Raw genomic sequence first — 17,553 nt, forward strand, 5'->3', positions numbered from 1 at the left:
TATAAATGCAAAAGTTCATTGCAGGTTTGCTACCCCCCCATCCACCACCATGCTCTGCAGACCTTTTCCACAGCCCTACACATCTGGCACAATGACTTCCTGTGCTGGCTACATAAGCTGGCATTGGGCATTAATAATGAGGTACAGAACTGTCCAATATGAGCGTAACTCCTTGGAACACTGGCCTGCCAAAACTACAAAATAAGACCCAAGTTCTCCTTTAACCCTTTGATGCACAACATGGGTCTAAAGTGATCCGACTGAGTTTTTAATTTTCTATATCTTTGCAATAAATTAATTTCATCATTCAGTATTCCAGGTTTTCCTCAATCAACTTGTTTTTAATCATCATACATCCTAATTTTATGTTTTCATTTCTTACTTTTTGAATAAAAACCCTTTTTGTATCACTACGCTTCTCATGCACAACGTGGGTCAAAAATTTCATTATGGGGATATTGTGTGTATAATTTCAAGGAAAAACTAATTTAATCAATTTTGGAGTAAGGCTGAAACATAAAAAAAATGTGGAAAAAGTGAAGCGCTGTGAATACCTACCAGACACACTGTATGTGTGACAAAATGATACATAAACATGTTAAATATATTAAATATATGAGTGTGGAAAGTAACTATTTGAAACAAATTACTATTATTATAGTATTAGGTCATTTAATTTTAAATCAAATTTGGATAAATGAGTCATTTTTGACCCATGTTGTGCATTAGAAGGGTTAATTTAACTCCTTGGAACACTGGCCTGCCAAAACTACAAAATAAGACCCAAGTTCTCCTTTAAAGCATCTGTTTTATTAGTTTCCATCCCAGCCTTGTGAAGCACAGAACGACTCACGCCATGTCCGACCTGCTGCAGTTTAAAACGAGGCTGAAGAGACTCACCTTTGACACAGTTCGCCTCAGACAGGACGCCACCGACTTATCTCAGCAATCGATTGAGACAGTTATTGTTTCGCACCAACTTTGGCACAACATTGCCGTCATCTTTGCCTCTATACGATCCCGAGGAATTTCCTAAATATAGAAACAATCAGCCCAAGGAAACATAATTTCCTGAGCGGTCCTGCCTGTGATGAAGCCCCCCTCCCCCCCTCAGTAACGCTGGCACAGGCAACACCGCCTTAATAACATATCTGACCTTGACTCTCCTTGCTATTCTTACCACATTTACTTTCACCCAGCCAGTGAGATAAAAGACTAGGTTTCATGCTGCATGGCTGCTTTTTCTACTTTGAAGTCCATGTATGTGTTGTCATGTTTTTATATAGAATGATTGGGTTCAGATTGGATGCATCGTCTGAAGATTTATCTCCTCAATATCTAAACATACTCTATTATTTTGACCTTGAAAACTAGTCAAGATGCTAATAATGTAATGTAGAAGAGACTGACAGAATATTCTCCCACACTGTAAAAAATGTTTGTAGAAATAATAGTAATACACTGTCAAATACATCAGAAATAGGGCATAAAATGAAAAATTGTATATCACCGTATTAGACACTTTTAATTACTGTAAATCAAAGAATGGTACAAAACTTTTACTTTTTTCTGTCATAAACTGGAAGAAACACACAGTTTTGCTGTAAAAATATAACATTTTCTTGCAAAATGTATGGAGAAATACCATGATGTGTGAATGAATGACACAAAATAACAGGATTGAAGATTAAATTACAGTTTTTGCTGATATTTACATTTAAATTTAGAATAAAAAATCCACTCACTGTAATTTTTGCGGTGAAGTTCTGGCAACCAGAGCTGCCGGTATTTTTCCGTAAATTAAACAGATTATTTTTTACAGTGCATACTAAAATGCAATGGAGATTTTTTTAATGGTTTCATCTAACAGAATCATGTTCCTCTTTAAATATGTTTAAGACCAAGCTAAAAAAAAAATCTAGATGTTCTACACCTTTGTATTTGTTTTGTTTAAATTTTGTTTGTATTTTTTATTATTTTCATCTAGCTATGTAATTTAAGTATAGTTACTTATAGGTTTAAGAGGGAGCGACACTAATGATTTCTGGGGGTCGCCAAATCATTTTGGAAGTCAGCTCTGTCTCCACTGTGTTAAAGGGTTCATGTATTTTAGCCTTTTTGGTCACTTAATGTCTTTTTTTGGTCATTTTGTGTCTTTTTTTGATCATTTTGTGGTCAATTTGTGTCTTTTTTGGTCACTTTTTTCCTTTTTTTGGACATTTTGTGTCTTTTTTTAGTAATTTTGTGTCTTTTTTTTGGGTCATTTTGTGTATTTTCTGGTCATTTTGTGTCTTTTTTGGTCATTTTGTGTATTTTTTTGGTCATTTTGTGTCTTTTCTGGTCATTTTGTGTCTTTTTTTGGTCATTTTGTGTCTTTTTTGGGAGGGCCCTTTGGGCTTTTTGATCCTTCCTGCATTTTCTTTTACTGTTTCTTGTACTGTTATTTCCTAACGATTGTATGTTTTTTTTAAGTGCAAACAACAATAAAATAAATAAAGATACTTACATATAAAACAAATAACTCTATTTTTTAGAGACAGTAGATATTGCACAATGTTTTTTAAAGCCTGATGTCATACCATAGAAGAATTCTAATAATTTTTGTAATATGTTTCCCTGCAGCCTGCAGGCTTCTCTCAACAACACAGAGAGCCATGAAAGGTGAAAATAACTACCATTCTGATCTCAGGACACAGTGAAATACTTCAGCTTATGTGAAGTTATGAATTTGGGAGCTGATCTTTAAACTGTGCCCGAGGACAGCTTTAACAACAGACGTCTGTGTGTGTTCTGATTAAAGATCTTTAGTCCTCAGCTCAGTCTTTATTTATTCATATCCTCATAGTGGTCTTGGTTTTTGTTTTTTTAATTTCTTTAATTTTTAATTTGCCTGTGCAGTAATACAAATATAAGACATAACTGAGGGCATGCAAGTTAATATTAAACACCACCAAACTTGGTTGATCTTTATCTAATATTCACTCAGTGAATGTACATAATCACTTTGTATGTTGGAATAGCCACGGGATATGACTGTCATTAACTTGCATTGTAGCGAAATCCGTGTCAGTTTCACGGAAATTTGAGTGATTCCGTGGCTATTCCACGGATTTTGAGTTGAGCAAATCTGTGGCTATTCCACTGTGTTAAAGTGTTTTAGTGTTTTTGGTCACTTAATGTCTTTTTTTTTTGTCATTTTGTGTGTTTTTTGATCATTTTGTGGTCAATTTGTGTCTTTTTTGGTAATTTTGTTTCCTTTTTTTGGTAATTTTGTGTCTTTTTTGGTAATTTTGTTTCCTTTTTTTGGTAATTTTGTGTCTTTTTTAGTCATTTTTTGTCTTTTTGGTAATTTAGTTTGGGTCATTTTGTGTCTTTTTTGGTCATTTTGTGTCTTTTCTAGTCATTTTGTGTCTTTTTTTGGTCAATTTGTGTCTTTTTTGGTCATTTTGTTTCCTCATTTTGTTGCTATTTCACGATTCCTGTGAGACCAGGTTGATTCCTTCTATATTTTTCTGATAATCGATGAATCATCTGAGCTTGATTCTGGTTTCTCAAATGTGAGGGTTTCCTACTTTTCTCTTTTTTTTATATCATTCAGCTGCCTTTTCCCCTGCTGCACTTTCCCCCTCATCGAAGTATCGTGCTGTACTACCGAAAACACTTCCACTTCTAATTTAAGATCACCTCTGTGCACCGTATCATGCACTTTTACACATATTCCTGTGTTATCAGTGTGACTAATGGCTGTGGACTTCAGTGTGTTAAAGGGACTTCTTGTGCTTTCTCAGGTCTGGTTGGCGTCTTGAGGACACTGTGAAGCAGATTGCTGTCCTCCAGAGAGTTCTAAGAATTCAGTGTGTGTGTGTGTGTGTGTGCGTGTGTGTGTGTGTGTGTGTGTGTTCTTGTACTTCCTACATAGTGAGGACCGGAACACGTTTTTATCCAACAGAGTGAGGACATTTTTGCAAAGTGAGGACATTTCGGCCGGTCCTCACTTCTTTAAAGGCTTTTTTGAGATTTCAGACTTTGTTTTAAGGGTTAAAGGTTACATGATAATGATAATTAACTGAAACTGTATTGTGTGGTTACAAAACTAACTAAAATTATAGTGAAAATGTCCTTCGTTTTTGTCTTTTTCTATTTTTTTCATACATAATGAAGATGGTTCAGACAAAGGAAATAAAGGCAAAATTTACTGTGACCTCTTTTAATCTCCCACCCAACAAATACCCCATTACAAAACACTACAACTAATTAAAACTAAACTAAAACTAAGGCATTTCAAAAAAGAAATATTAAACTAAAACTAGCTGAATTCGAAAACAAAAATTCACTACGAAATTAAAACTAAAACTAATGAAAAATCCAAAACTATTATAACCTTGTTAAGGAATTCACTATTACAATGAGGGTCCTCACAAAGATAGAAGTACAAGAATGTGTGTGTGTGTGTGTGTGTGTGTGTGTGTGTGTGTGTGTGTGTGTGTGTGTGTGTGTGTGTGTGTGTGTGTGTGTGACTCCACACTGATGTCTTCTCCTTGTACAGTCGGCTGGCTCCAGCACACGGAAAGTGCCGGACAATGGCAGATTGTGGAGGTCAAAGAAAGTTTCTTTGTATTGAAAAAAAAACCCCAAAAAAACAAAAAAACAAAACAATGGACTCTATCAATAGTTTATTGGCTCTGCCATCAATATGGACCCTGCCCTGAGCCTTTTCACCATCTTTTTATAGTGGCAGAAAGGTCAAGACCCCAAATCTCCCAAAAACTTTTTGCTGAAAAGGGTTAAAAGGGTTTTTTGACTCTAAATTTCCTTAAAGAAAGAACATCTTTGATATTTTAGATTAGATTAGATTAGATTGACTTTATTAATCCCACAGCGGGGAAATTTCTTTGTTACAGCCGACCACACAAATTTCACACAAAATTTAAGATAAAGATAAAGAATAACAATCTAAGAAAAAGACATTTAACAATATACAATATACTATATACAACTTAGTATATAGCGTTCAGTCCCAGCTAGGCAAGAATCCTTGGCTTTCTTTTTTACTTTTTTTTTACCCGTTTATTTGTCTTTTTTTATCTCTAACTCTGTTTTGGATTGAGCTTTTATTACTATTTTATTCTATTTTATTTTACTGTTTTTAGTATTTTATTGTTTTTTTATTGTTTTTTTTTATTTATACCTATTTGTGTATGATGTATTCTATTTTAATAACTGTACAGCACTTTGGTCAACTGAGGTTGTTTTTAAATGTGCTCTATAAATAAACTTTGACTTGACTTGACTTGACTAGTGCAAATTAAGTGAGTAATGTGCAAAAAGAGTGCAAATTATATGCAAAAATGTGCAGAAGAGAAAGAAAGAAAAACTACAACACGTTCAGGTTGTGAGAAAAAGTACAATAAAACACTATAATAACACTAAAAAGGTCGAGAAGAAAGAACACCTTTGATATTTTGTGCCCATCTGCAGATTAGTCGCATCCTTTTCTGCTCCGATATGTAAAATCTATAGATATTTGTCAATTATGTTTAACATAATGCTAGTTCACTGAAGTAAAAACAAACTGAGGCATGTCGTTAATATATGGAAGGCAGCAGTCTTGGTGTAAATGCAACCTTTGTAAAAAAAAAAAAAAAAAATCCATGAAGTCAATCTGACTGGAGGAGAAATCCAATACACACTTTGTAAGTCTTTAACAAGCAACACAGCATCCGTGTGTGTTTCAACTCTCAATCCTGCTGGGATGTGTACTTTAAGCTCGGCGAAGTGTGTGTGTGTGTGTGTGTGTGTGTCTATTTATGAATGTGTTCTCAGGCAGCATTTGATACGGCTGATTAGGGCGGTAGATGAGGATCAGAGATGACCTTGGTGGACGAATCATCTGCATTTTCTATGAGAGGTGCAGAAAAAAAAGGCCTCCGGGAAAAATAATCTGCCATCATCACTTTGCTATCACTGTAGACTTCGTGTGATGATAAAGTATATACGTCTTTTGAAGCAGTTGTGACTATGACAGCTCAATTTAAAGATGCATTGAAGCTTAACGTGCCACATTTTTTTCACACAAATTTGGCAGTGGCAGGTTGTTTTTGTCAAGGGGAGAACGCTGGGTCTGAAAAGTGAAAAGTGCTTTTAAACTGCATTCTATCTAATGGCCAGCAGGGGGCGACTCTGCTGGTTGCAAAAAAAAGTCAGACTATAATAGAACTTTTTTTAAATGATCCTACAAGTAAACATTTTCCGGTAACGCTTTATAATAAGGTCCTTAATAACCATTAATTAACAAGTAATAAGGCATTGTTCTCGCTTTAGATCCGGTAGTTGCAAAAAGCATAGTTAACTTATAATAGATGAGCAATAAAGTATGTTTTAATATCAATAAGCAAACAAAATAAGATTAATAAAGGCATGGCAAAGACATAATGGGTGGGTCATGGGTGTTTGTAATGCCATTATTAACACTTATATAAGCTTATAAACACACAATAATGTTAATAAGCATCTTGTAAGGACTTACAAGGGCCTTATTACTTGTTAATTAATGGTTATTACAAGGACCTTAATATAAAGTGTTACCCATTTTCCTAATGTTTATGCTCTCACGTTCTAGTTTCAAGTCTTCTTGGATACAGCATGATATTAATTTAGTAAAATATGGTCAAATTTAGAGAAAAATCACATACAAATGTTCACTTTCAGTTGTACTAAAAGATATTTTGAGGAGTTTCCTGTTCATTTTAGCACCTTCCTGACAAAAAAAATCTAGCTGTGGACTTAGTTTCACCCTGTCGTCTAATTTTGGTCACTTCTGGCTCCAACAAACCAAGATGGCAACGGCCAAAATGCCATACTTGAGGCTTCAAAACGGTACTCCATAAACCAAGGGGGTGACATCACATTAGTTATTACAAACTGTTGTGTCCTTAGCAGGCGGCAATCTCCATGTCTGAGCATAGAGGCCAACCAGGAAGTGCATAAAGCCTGCAATCCACCGAAAATTCCAACAGGGGGCGCTAAGTTTGGCTGCAAAAAAAATCTGCCCATTCATTTCAGTGCAAATTTTGAAAACTTCTCACTTGATTTATTACCTCAGAAAAAATTTTCAGGACAACACTATGGTCTCAATCACTAGTAAAAAATCTTCTTCAAGACAATTTGATGTCAATAGTTCTAATAATGGCCCCATTTAGAAGAAAATAGAAGATAAAGAATCGTATGATTTGGGGCGGGGCTACCTTTGATTGACAGGTCACTAACAAGGCGAGCCGTCACCAGGAGAGAAGCAGAGCAATGCGTATCCATGGAAACGTGTCAATAAAGTTATATATAACGTTATATAGATAGAAAAGAGGACGTTTAACGATTTGGTCTCATAACTTTGACCCTTTCACTGTATTTTCACTTAATGACTTTATTTATTTATTTGAACGTTTTGTTCAGTAAAAATGTCTTGTTCAGTGTTTGGTTGGACTAACAGACACTCCAAGGAGTCGCTGCTCAGTTTTCTGAGGTCAGAAAGATACATTTTGTTTTTGTTTTTTTGCTAGCTAAAACTAACATCCCAGTTAATGCTCCAGCTAATGCTAACATGAATTAGCAGCAGCTTCTCTCAGTCAGGTTGAGGTGTAGAGAGGCTGTAGTCAGTGATCAGATCCCTCTCCTCCTCCACAGTCCAAATATGGTCTGCTTCCTGTATCACAAACAAGATGGCGACGCAAGATGGCGACGAGTATAACGCTGAACTCAAGGCTTCCAACGGGCCACAAACCAATGGGTGACATCACGGTGACTACGTCCATTATTTATATACAGTCTATGTTTGAAACACAAAATGCCAGCTCGAGGTTTGTAATGGTATTTTGGTGCAGGTGGGTCCAGTGGGATGTGGGCTTGCCATCTGTAATCAGTGACTGTATGTTGAATTCATCAGCTCCGTGAACCTTCTGGGGATTTAACGTGGTTTCCATACCAATGAGGAAGATTGATGGGATAAAAAAAAGCTCCTCCCTCAGACGACAGGTGTCACACATAAGCTACAACATCCTCTAAGCATGTTATGAATGCAAATCACAGACCTCACATTGAGAAGGGTGGAAGATGGATGGAGACGGATGGAGAGATAAAGAAATGGTAGATAAACATGCCTAGGGTTGTGTCAGCCTTAAGGCAATAACCTAAAAGGTTTTTTTTCAATATATATCTGTTAAATCACTATCTATCGCAGAATCGAGGTAACATAGTAGTAATTTCTTCTTACTATTAGTTATTAGTTATTCCTTATCTGATTTCATTTTATTTTATGGATTATTTTTATTTATTATTTTTTACTTGTTACACTTGATACTGTTTTGACTCTCGTAATGTCATCTCTTGATTTTGTTATGTCACTGAAAAATCAATAAACAAATGTTTTAAAAAAAACAAAAACATAGTAGTGATTGAGCCTACTTGTGTGTGAGACAGTTTTTTCACAGTCTCTTCTAGCGCTAGGAGTGAAATGTTTCCTCGGGGCGAACAAATAAAGAAAGGAGCGAGGACTAAAGATGATGAAACATCAAAAACAAGTGAAAGTGAGGTCAAATAACATGCCTGAAATGACTTTTTATCCCCAGAGGTACCACCAAAGAGACTGAAACAAAAATGTTCAACATTGTAACTTTAAAACTGCTTCGTCTGTTTGGAAAAATATATATGATATCATTTCAATTTAAAGCAATTCGAATCAATACTTTTACATCAACAAAGTAATTGTGTGTTTTTCAAGAAAAAGCTAATAATCATCTGAAGGTTTTAGTTTAACAGTTTTCCATAGAAGAGCAGCTCCAGACTGTTTTGCTCTTGGTTTGTTATGATTTGTTATGCCTTCCCAAGCATAAGTTACCATAAAACTGCAAATTTCCGCATGTTTCCTGTCGATGGTTCTGGTCATAATCTCCATTCCTAACACTGTAGTTTGCATTTTAACAAAAGCACCAACACCTGTATTTTAAATAGTTTTGCTATGATGAATTAGTGTCAGTTTGCATTGCTGCTACCTGCTCCTAAAAACTCAATACTAATGTCTGTCCTGTGTGTGTGTGTGTGTGTGTGTGTGTGTGTGTGTGTTTTGGCGCTTCAAACATGGTTGTTGTGATTTCATCTCATGCGTGAAGAGTGAGGAAGGCACATGATGTGAGGAGGAAATCTAACAGAGATGAGTGAGACGAGTAAAAGGGAAAACTGGGAGAAAAAGCAGGAAGCTGTAACGGAATTTCCACACCCTGATGTGGGTGGACCCCTCCCACCCGGAGAACAGAGAGGGCACATTCTCCCCTCCTCCCCTCTTTTTCTTCTCCCAACTTTCTCTCTTTGCTCGACAATAGGGGCCACGCTGAAACAATGCAAAAAGGAAAGGCCGGGGGTTCGTGCGGCAGCAATATGGGGGTGGTCCGAGGTACTGAGAGGGGACGATGGGTGGGGGGCCTTGGAGCTTTACAGGGGGGTCAGAAGAGAGAGATGCACTGCAAAAAAAGAAAAGTTGAGTGAACACAAAATTTCAAGGCAACAAACTTCGATAAAATTTTAAGTTGGACAATTAAACTAAATATTTTAAGTTTTGTTTTTGAATTTGCTCAACTCTGAATTCAGATTTTTGTCAACTCAACTGTAAGTTGTACTAACTTATAATTTTACATTATAGGTTATAGGTGTTGAATGCACTTATTGTAAGTCGCTTTGGACAAAAGCGTCTGCTAAATGACATGTAATGTAATGTAATGTAATGTAATGTTATAAAAAAATGTAATCCTTACTTCTGCTAACTTCTGCAATGTGCTGAATCGTACCGATTGTAATGCTGCTATGAAATGTCAGCTAATGTTGTGACCACAATTTTGAGTTAGCACTGATACGCTAATGGCTACTCTCATAGCTGTAACTAGCAGCGCCGCTAGCATCAGTTAGCCGCTAGCTTTCGCTAATGACAAAGAAATAAGAGTTATCAGAACTATTGTCCCTTGTTGTGAACCCCAACTTAAAGATATAAGTAACAACAACTCACCAACTTGTTTTTGAGCAGACAACTGGCTTCCTTTGTTGTGCTAACTTACATTATTGCCCTAAATGTCAATAATTTATATTTCCAAGTTTTACCAACTTAAATCACTGTTTTAGGCCAAAAAATACAAGTTGGCTTTTTTTGCAGTGTGGAGGCTTTATTTTCCAGAGAGAGAGAGCTGGATGTATAGAGAGTCAGCGGGGATGAGGGGGGTTGTTTAAGAGGTTGACGTCAGACGAGGATGAGGGATGAAGAGTAGAGAGTGCTGAGGGTAACAGGCACATGGCCTCAGGGGCCAGGCTGGTGTTTTTGTGGGACTTAAACATTTTTCTGCCTGACTGAGCCTGAAAGTGATCGTGCTGAGCCAGGCAAAGAAAGTCTCCGGCTTTTTTTTGTTGTTGCACACACACACAAGTTTGCACACAAAATAAAAACAGTGGCCGAAGCGTTTAAATAAAAGCTGGACTAATATACAGTGGCAAGAAAAAGTATGTGAACCCTTTTAAATGACTTCGTTTTTTGCATTAATTTGTCATTAACCGTCATCTGATTTGCATCTAAGTCCTAAAGTATAAACAAACACAACGTGTTTAACCTAATACCACACAAACAATTATAATATTTTATGTCTTTATTGAACACATCCATTAAACATTCAAAGTGATGGTGGAAAAAGTAAGTGAACCCTTTGGCTAATGACTCCATTAAGAGCTAATTGGAGTCAGGAATTAGCAAACTTAATGAAATGTAATGTAATGTAATCTCAAAGACTTTCAGGCATGCCTGAAGTTTGCCAAAGAGCACCTTGACACTCCACAACACTACTGGGGAAATGTTTTGTGCACTGCAAAAAAGCCAACTTGTATTTTTTGGCCTAAAACAGTGATTTAAGTTGGTAAAACTTGGAAATATAAATGTTTGACATTTAGGGCAATAATGTAAGTTAGCACAACAAGGGACAATAGTTCTGATAACTCTTATTTCTTTGTTGTGAAATTCGGTCATTAGCGAAAGCTAGCGGCTAACTGATGCTAGCGGCTAACTGATGCCAGCGGCTAACTGATGCTAGAGGCTAACTGATGCTAGCGGCTAACTGACGCTAGCGGCGCTGCTTGTTACAACTACAAGAGTAGCCATTAGCGTATCAATGCTAACTCAAAATTGTGGTCGCAACATTAGCTGACATTTCATAGTGCCATTACAATCGTGCCAATTCAGCACATTGCAGAAGTTAGCAGAAGTGAGGATTAAAAGTTATTACAATGTAAAATTATAAGTTAGTACTTAGTTATAAGTTTGACAAAAATCTGAATTCAGAGTTGAGCAAACTCAAAAACAAAACTTGAAATATTTAGTTTAATTGTCCAGCTTAAAATGTTATCGAAGTTTGTTGCCTTGAAATTTTGAGTTCACCCAACTTTTCTTTTCTTGCAGTGTGGACAGATGAAACATGCAGCACTAGGTATGGTGTAAAAAGTGAAGTATGATGGAGGGAGCATCATGATTTGGGGCTGTTTTGCTGCCTCAGGGCCTGGACCACTTACTATCATTAAGGGGAAAATGTATTCCCACTTTTATCAAGGAATCCTCCAGGTTAATGCCAGAGTGGCTGTCTGCCAGCTGGAGATCAGTAGATGTTGGGTGATGCAGCATGACAATAATCTTAAACATCAAAGTGAATCTACTCCAGAAAGATTTCAAAAATGTAAATCTGACTTTTTGGAGTGGCCCAGTCAGAGCCCAGACCTCAATCCAATAGAGATGCTGTGGAATGACTTCACACCAGACATCCTATCCACATATCTGAGCTGAAGCTGTTCTGAAAGCAAGAATGGTCCGAAATTCCTCCTAAACGTTGTGCAGGTCTGATCAGCAGCTTTCAGAAGTGTTTGGTTGAGGTTATTCACTGCAAAAAAGCCAACTTGTATTTTTTGGCCTAAAACAGTCATTTAATTTGGTAAAACTTGGAAATATAAATTACTGACATTTAGGGCAATAATGTAAGTTAGCACAACAAAGGAAGCCAGTTGTCTGCTCAAAAACAAGTTGGTGAGTTGTTGTTACTTATATCTTTAAGTTGGGGTTCAAAACAAGAGACAATATTCTGCTAACTCATTTGCGAAAGTTAGCGGCTAACTGATGCTAGCGGAAAGCATGTTTACTGGTTTTCCGGATGTCCCCATAAAGCCTGATTAAAACATCACTTCATCATTTCAAAGGTTTGAAGGCGTGTATAGGCTAACTAAGCGATGGCAAGTTTACTCAATTTTTTTCATTTCTCTACAACCTCTAGAAAGGGTGGACCCCAAAAGAGATGAATAAAACTGGAGTCCCCATGATACTTGAAAACCAGTGTGTGTGTGTGCATGCGCGTGCGTGCGTGCGTGCGTGTGTGTGTGTGTGTTGGTGAAGGAAGGTGAAAATGACTGCGGAAAATAGATCCATGAAGGGAGAAAAAAAAGAGAAAGTGAGTGAATGTGATGACTAAAACTGCCTGAATGTGAAAGAATGGAAAGACTCGATCACAACTGTCATTTTACGGTCACCTACACAAAACACTGTCATGACAACCGCAGCTCGCATTAACAGAAAGCTGCACGGAGACCAAGTGACGGTGATGTCAGGAAAGACAATTTTGTGGTTTTAAAGCCACGTTAAAAAAAAATATAACATGCAAGCTTAACCCATAAGAACCCAGAGCCAGTTATCCATAAAAGAAAGTTATGGGGGAAATATCACAGACCAAGGGAACCACGCAGGTTTTTTTGGTCATTCTGTGTCTTTTTTTAGTAATTTTGTGGGGGGTTAGGGTTAGTAAGTAATTTAGTTTTTTTTCTGTCATGTTGTGTCTTTTTTTTTTGTCATTTTGTGTCTTTTTTAAGTAATTTAGTTTTTTTTCTGTCATTTTGTGTCTTTTTTAAGTAATTTTGTGTTTTTTGGGTTATTTTGTGTGTTTTTTGGTCATTTTGTGTCTCTTTTTTTAGTAATTTTGTGTCTTTTTTGTGTCTTTTTTAAGTAATTTAGTTTTTTTCTGTCATTTTGTGTCCTTTTTTGGTCATTTTGTGTCTTTTTAAGTCATTTTGTCTGTCTTTTTTGTGTCTTTTTTAAGTAATTTAGACTTTTTGGTCATTTGATACTACAAATAACATCAATCTGTTAACTTGTTCTTTGGAGCCAAACATTAGCTCATCATTTTATTTTAAATTCAAGTGGAGACTCCAAAGTTTGTAATAAAACTAAATGCAATACGCTGAACTTTTGGGTACAAAAGACATGAATACTTCACTCAGTGTAATGAATCTTAAAGCTTCTTAACCCTATAAAGCCTGAACCATGAAATAATTGCCAGAAAATTATTTTTTTTAAAAAACCGAGTGCTTATTAACCTGCTGACGAATTTTAAAAAATAAATAAATTGCATATATGAATTCTAATTTGTATCATATTTGATACATCAGGTCTTTTTGTGCAATTTGTTGCTCACAGATTGTTTTTCTTGAACTAACAAAAACATATAAAACCTAACATTTTTAACCTATTAAGACTTTGACTTTTCCTTTTTCCTCATACATGCAAAATACATATTTTTTCCATATAACACAACATCATACATCTGCTGATATTAAGTTTTTTAATGCAGCAATAACTGATCCACTCGTGGAACCTGCATATCATTTTTGCTACATCTGATATTTTTGTGCAATTTGTTGCTCAATTTGTTTATCTTCAACACATGTATACATCAGGTTTTTGATGATGTAGAGGTCTCAAAAATTACTGTATCTAATATGATACACTTGGCTTTATAGGGTTAAGGGAAATTAAAAGGTGGAGGAGATATTTCTTGTTCCAGTGGTCAGTACATTTACTCAACTACTGCACTTAAGTACAATTTTGAGGTACTTGTACTTTATGTGAGTATTCCCATTATATGTAACTTTATACTTCACTACGTTTTAGGGACAAATATTGTACGTTTTACTCCAGTACAGTATATTTAGCTGCCAGCTTTAGTTACTTTTCAGGTTGAGATTTAACATGAAAGAATATGATCAGTTTAAAATGATTACGCATGTTTATAAATTAAATCACATAAAAGTATATTAAGTAGTTTAAATGAGCCCTATTGACCACAGTAAAATACTGCTTACATAAATGCATAAATAATTATATTTCATGATCTGACAATCTGAGTGGAGTCATTCTGAAAAACTAGTACTTTTACTTTTGATACTTTAAGTACATTTTGATGTTGAGACTTTTGCACTTTTACTAGGAAGTAAAGTACTTTCACAGTGTGGTATTAGTACTTTTACTGTAATAAGAGCTCTGAGTACTTTTTCCACCACGGTCTCGTTCCCACTGAGCTTTCTAAATGTAGACAACGTGACACATGAGGATGTTTCTAGCAGCTAAGATGGAATTTCATGGTTGAAATGATCTAAAACGAGTATAAACATCAGATTTTGCGGTCAGCAAGTTTGAGATAAATAGTAAGAGAAGAAAACCATGCAACTTAATGTATAAACATGCAATAAACCTTTTTCATAAAGCACTTTTCAGTAATGAAAATATGTGCTTTACAATAAGACAAATCTGCACAAGCGATAGAACTAAGCTGGAACAATAAAGAATAAATAAATAAATGTTTGTTTATCTCCATTAGACACCACAGAGGTGAATGTGAATGACATGTCACACTGTAAAAAATATTCTGTTTAATTTACGGTAAAATACCGGCAGCTGTGGTTGCCAGAACTTTACCGTAAAAAATACAGTGAGTGGGTTTTCTACTGTAAATTTAAATGTAAATATCAGCTAAATCTGTCATTTAGACTGAAAAATCACTTGCCATTTTATCCCTATTGTGTCTCTTTTTGGTAATTTTGTGTCTCATTTGATAATTTGACGTATTTTTTTGGTCATTTTGTGTCTTTTTTTGATAATTTCATGTCTCTTTTGGTCGTTTTCTGTCTTTTTTTTGGTCATTTTGTGTCTTTTTAGATAGTTTTGTGTCTCTTTTGGTCATTTTGTGTCTTTTTTGATGGTTTTGTGTCTCTTTTGGTCCTTTTCTGTCTCTTTTTTTGGTCGTTTTGTGACTCTTTTGGTCATTTTAGGTCCTTTGTTAGGTCCTTTGGTCTGCTATTATTTTTAGGGTAGTTATGTCCTTGTGACGTTATGGTATTTCTCCATTCATTTTAAATGAAAAATCTAATATTTTTTACAGCAAAACTGTGTTTTCTAAAGTTTATGACAGAAAAAAGTAAAAGTTTTGTGCTATTCTTTGATTTACAGTAATTAAAAGTGTCTACTACGGTGATATTACATTTTTAATTTCACGCCCTATTTCTGATATAATTTGACAGTGTTTTACTGTAATTTCTACAAACATTTTTTACAGTGCATGATGGCGAGATCTGAAAGGATTTAATTTTCTGGAAATGGTTTGCAGGGTCACCACACGCAATTATGCAAAAATGCATAATTTGAGGGAAGTGAGCAGCTGAACAAAAGGTTGTGAAGACGATAATTAGTAAAGTAAATTTCTGGAATGTATTAACATTTTGCAAAGTGACTTTATCTTCTCCGGGGGGCTAATTCAAACCGAAAGTCAATTCAAACACTCAGAAATCCATAGAAATTACATATCTAACACTTTTACACAGTAATCAATATAAATTATACAAGTTTAATTATACACATCCATCAAAGTGCTCCACATGCTGAAGTAATGGAGTGTTCTTCTGCCTGTGAGAGTCTCTGGCTCCATCTTGTGGCGCTGAGATGTATTGCACTTATTTGATTAGTAGGTCAGAAGAAATACTCTTCATGACCTTCTAATGTTTCCCGATTTAGATCAAGTAGCAGTTCAATGTGACTTTTATTACGTTATCGTCACGGCAAATGTTTGTTCTGGCCAAGAATTCCTTTGATCTATAAATAACAGATCCAGAGATAAGCTATGTTTCAGCTGCAATCTCAAAAATAGCCTCAGTCACACTGTTTAACAACCTTTGCAGAAGGCTTTCATTAGAAATATTAGGTAAACTTGCAATTTGAAATATAAATAATTTTGATGCAATTACAGCAGACATGAGGCAGAATTCAAAGGAGTGTTTTTATGCAGATTGGACTCACAGTGCATTAATAAGCAGGTAATTTAGCAAATTAAGCCACAAAAAAGAGTCACATTGATTAGTGGGGATACAGCAAAGGCAAAACGTGATATATTACAAGTCAGTTTTTTAAATTTTGGGCTATTTTGAAACCATAACATGTCTTCTTTCAGACTTGTTGGAAAAAAAAAATCCAAAATACACATTTAGGCATTTATTTAACTGCAGTTTGTCAATTTGATATATTTAAATTATACAATTTCAATAAACTTTTTATGCAAAAAAACAAACAAACACGAAAATAAAATACAAATAAATTGTCTTCATTTAACTAATCAACTGGGAAAGTTTCATGATGATATCTAGCTATTATTTACATTTTTACCCTATTCATCTGTAGTATAAGTAAGCCAGATATGAAGAATGTGTGTGAAGAATTTGTGTGTGTGTGTGTGTGTGTGTGTGTGTGTGTGTGTGTGTGTGTAAATATTAATTCTATTATAATTATTACATTCTTTTTTAAATTAAATAGTATTACTAATAATAAAAATAAAATAACAATAGCAGATCTTTGCCTAATTCCATGAATTTTATTATTAAAATGAAAGAAAAAGTGGCACACTTTGATTTAAATGTATTTATTTATTTTTATTTTTTATTTATTACAATTGAATAAATAGATATTCATTCTATTATAATTATTACATTCTTTTTAAAATTAAATAGTATTACTAATAATAAAAATAAAATAAAAATACCAGATCTTTGCCTAATTCCATGAATGTTATTATTAAAATAAAAGAAAAAGTGGCACAATTTGATTTAAATGTATTTATTTATATTTATTTTTATTTTTATTTTTATATTTTTATTTTTATCAGTCCCGGTCCACAAGATACCAGTTGGTAATTCTAGTATCATTATTACATTGTTTTTTTTTAATTAAATAGTATTACTAATAATAAAAATAAAATAAAAATACCAGATCTTTGCCTAATTCCATGAATGTTATTATTAAAATAAAATAAAAAGTGGCACACTTTGATTTAAATGTATTTATTTATTTTAATGTCATTTTTATTTATTTATTTTTATCAGTCCCGGTCCACAAGATACCAGTTGGTAATTCTATTATAATTATTACATTGTTTTTTAAAATTAAATAGTATTACTAATAATAAAAATAAAATAAAAATAGCAGATCTTTGCCTAATTCCATGAATGTAATTATTAAAAGAAAAGAAAAAGTGGCACAATTTGATTTAAATGTATTTATTTATTTTTATTTTTATTTTTATCAGTCCCGGTGCACAAGATACCAGTTGGTTATTCTATTATAATTATTACATTGTTTTTTTAAATTAAATAGTATTACTACTAATAAAATTAAAA

The sequence above is a fragment of the Centropristis striata genome, chromosome 22, assembly GCF_030273125.1.
Source record: "Centropristis striata isolate RG_2023a ecotype Rhode Island chromosome 22, C.striata_1.0, whole genome shotgun sequence".
In the NCBI taxonomy this organism is placed as follows: Eukaryota; Metazoa; Chordata; class Actinopteri; order Perciformes; family Serranidae; genus Centropristis; species Centropristis striata.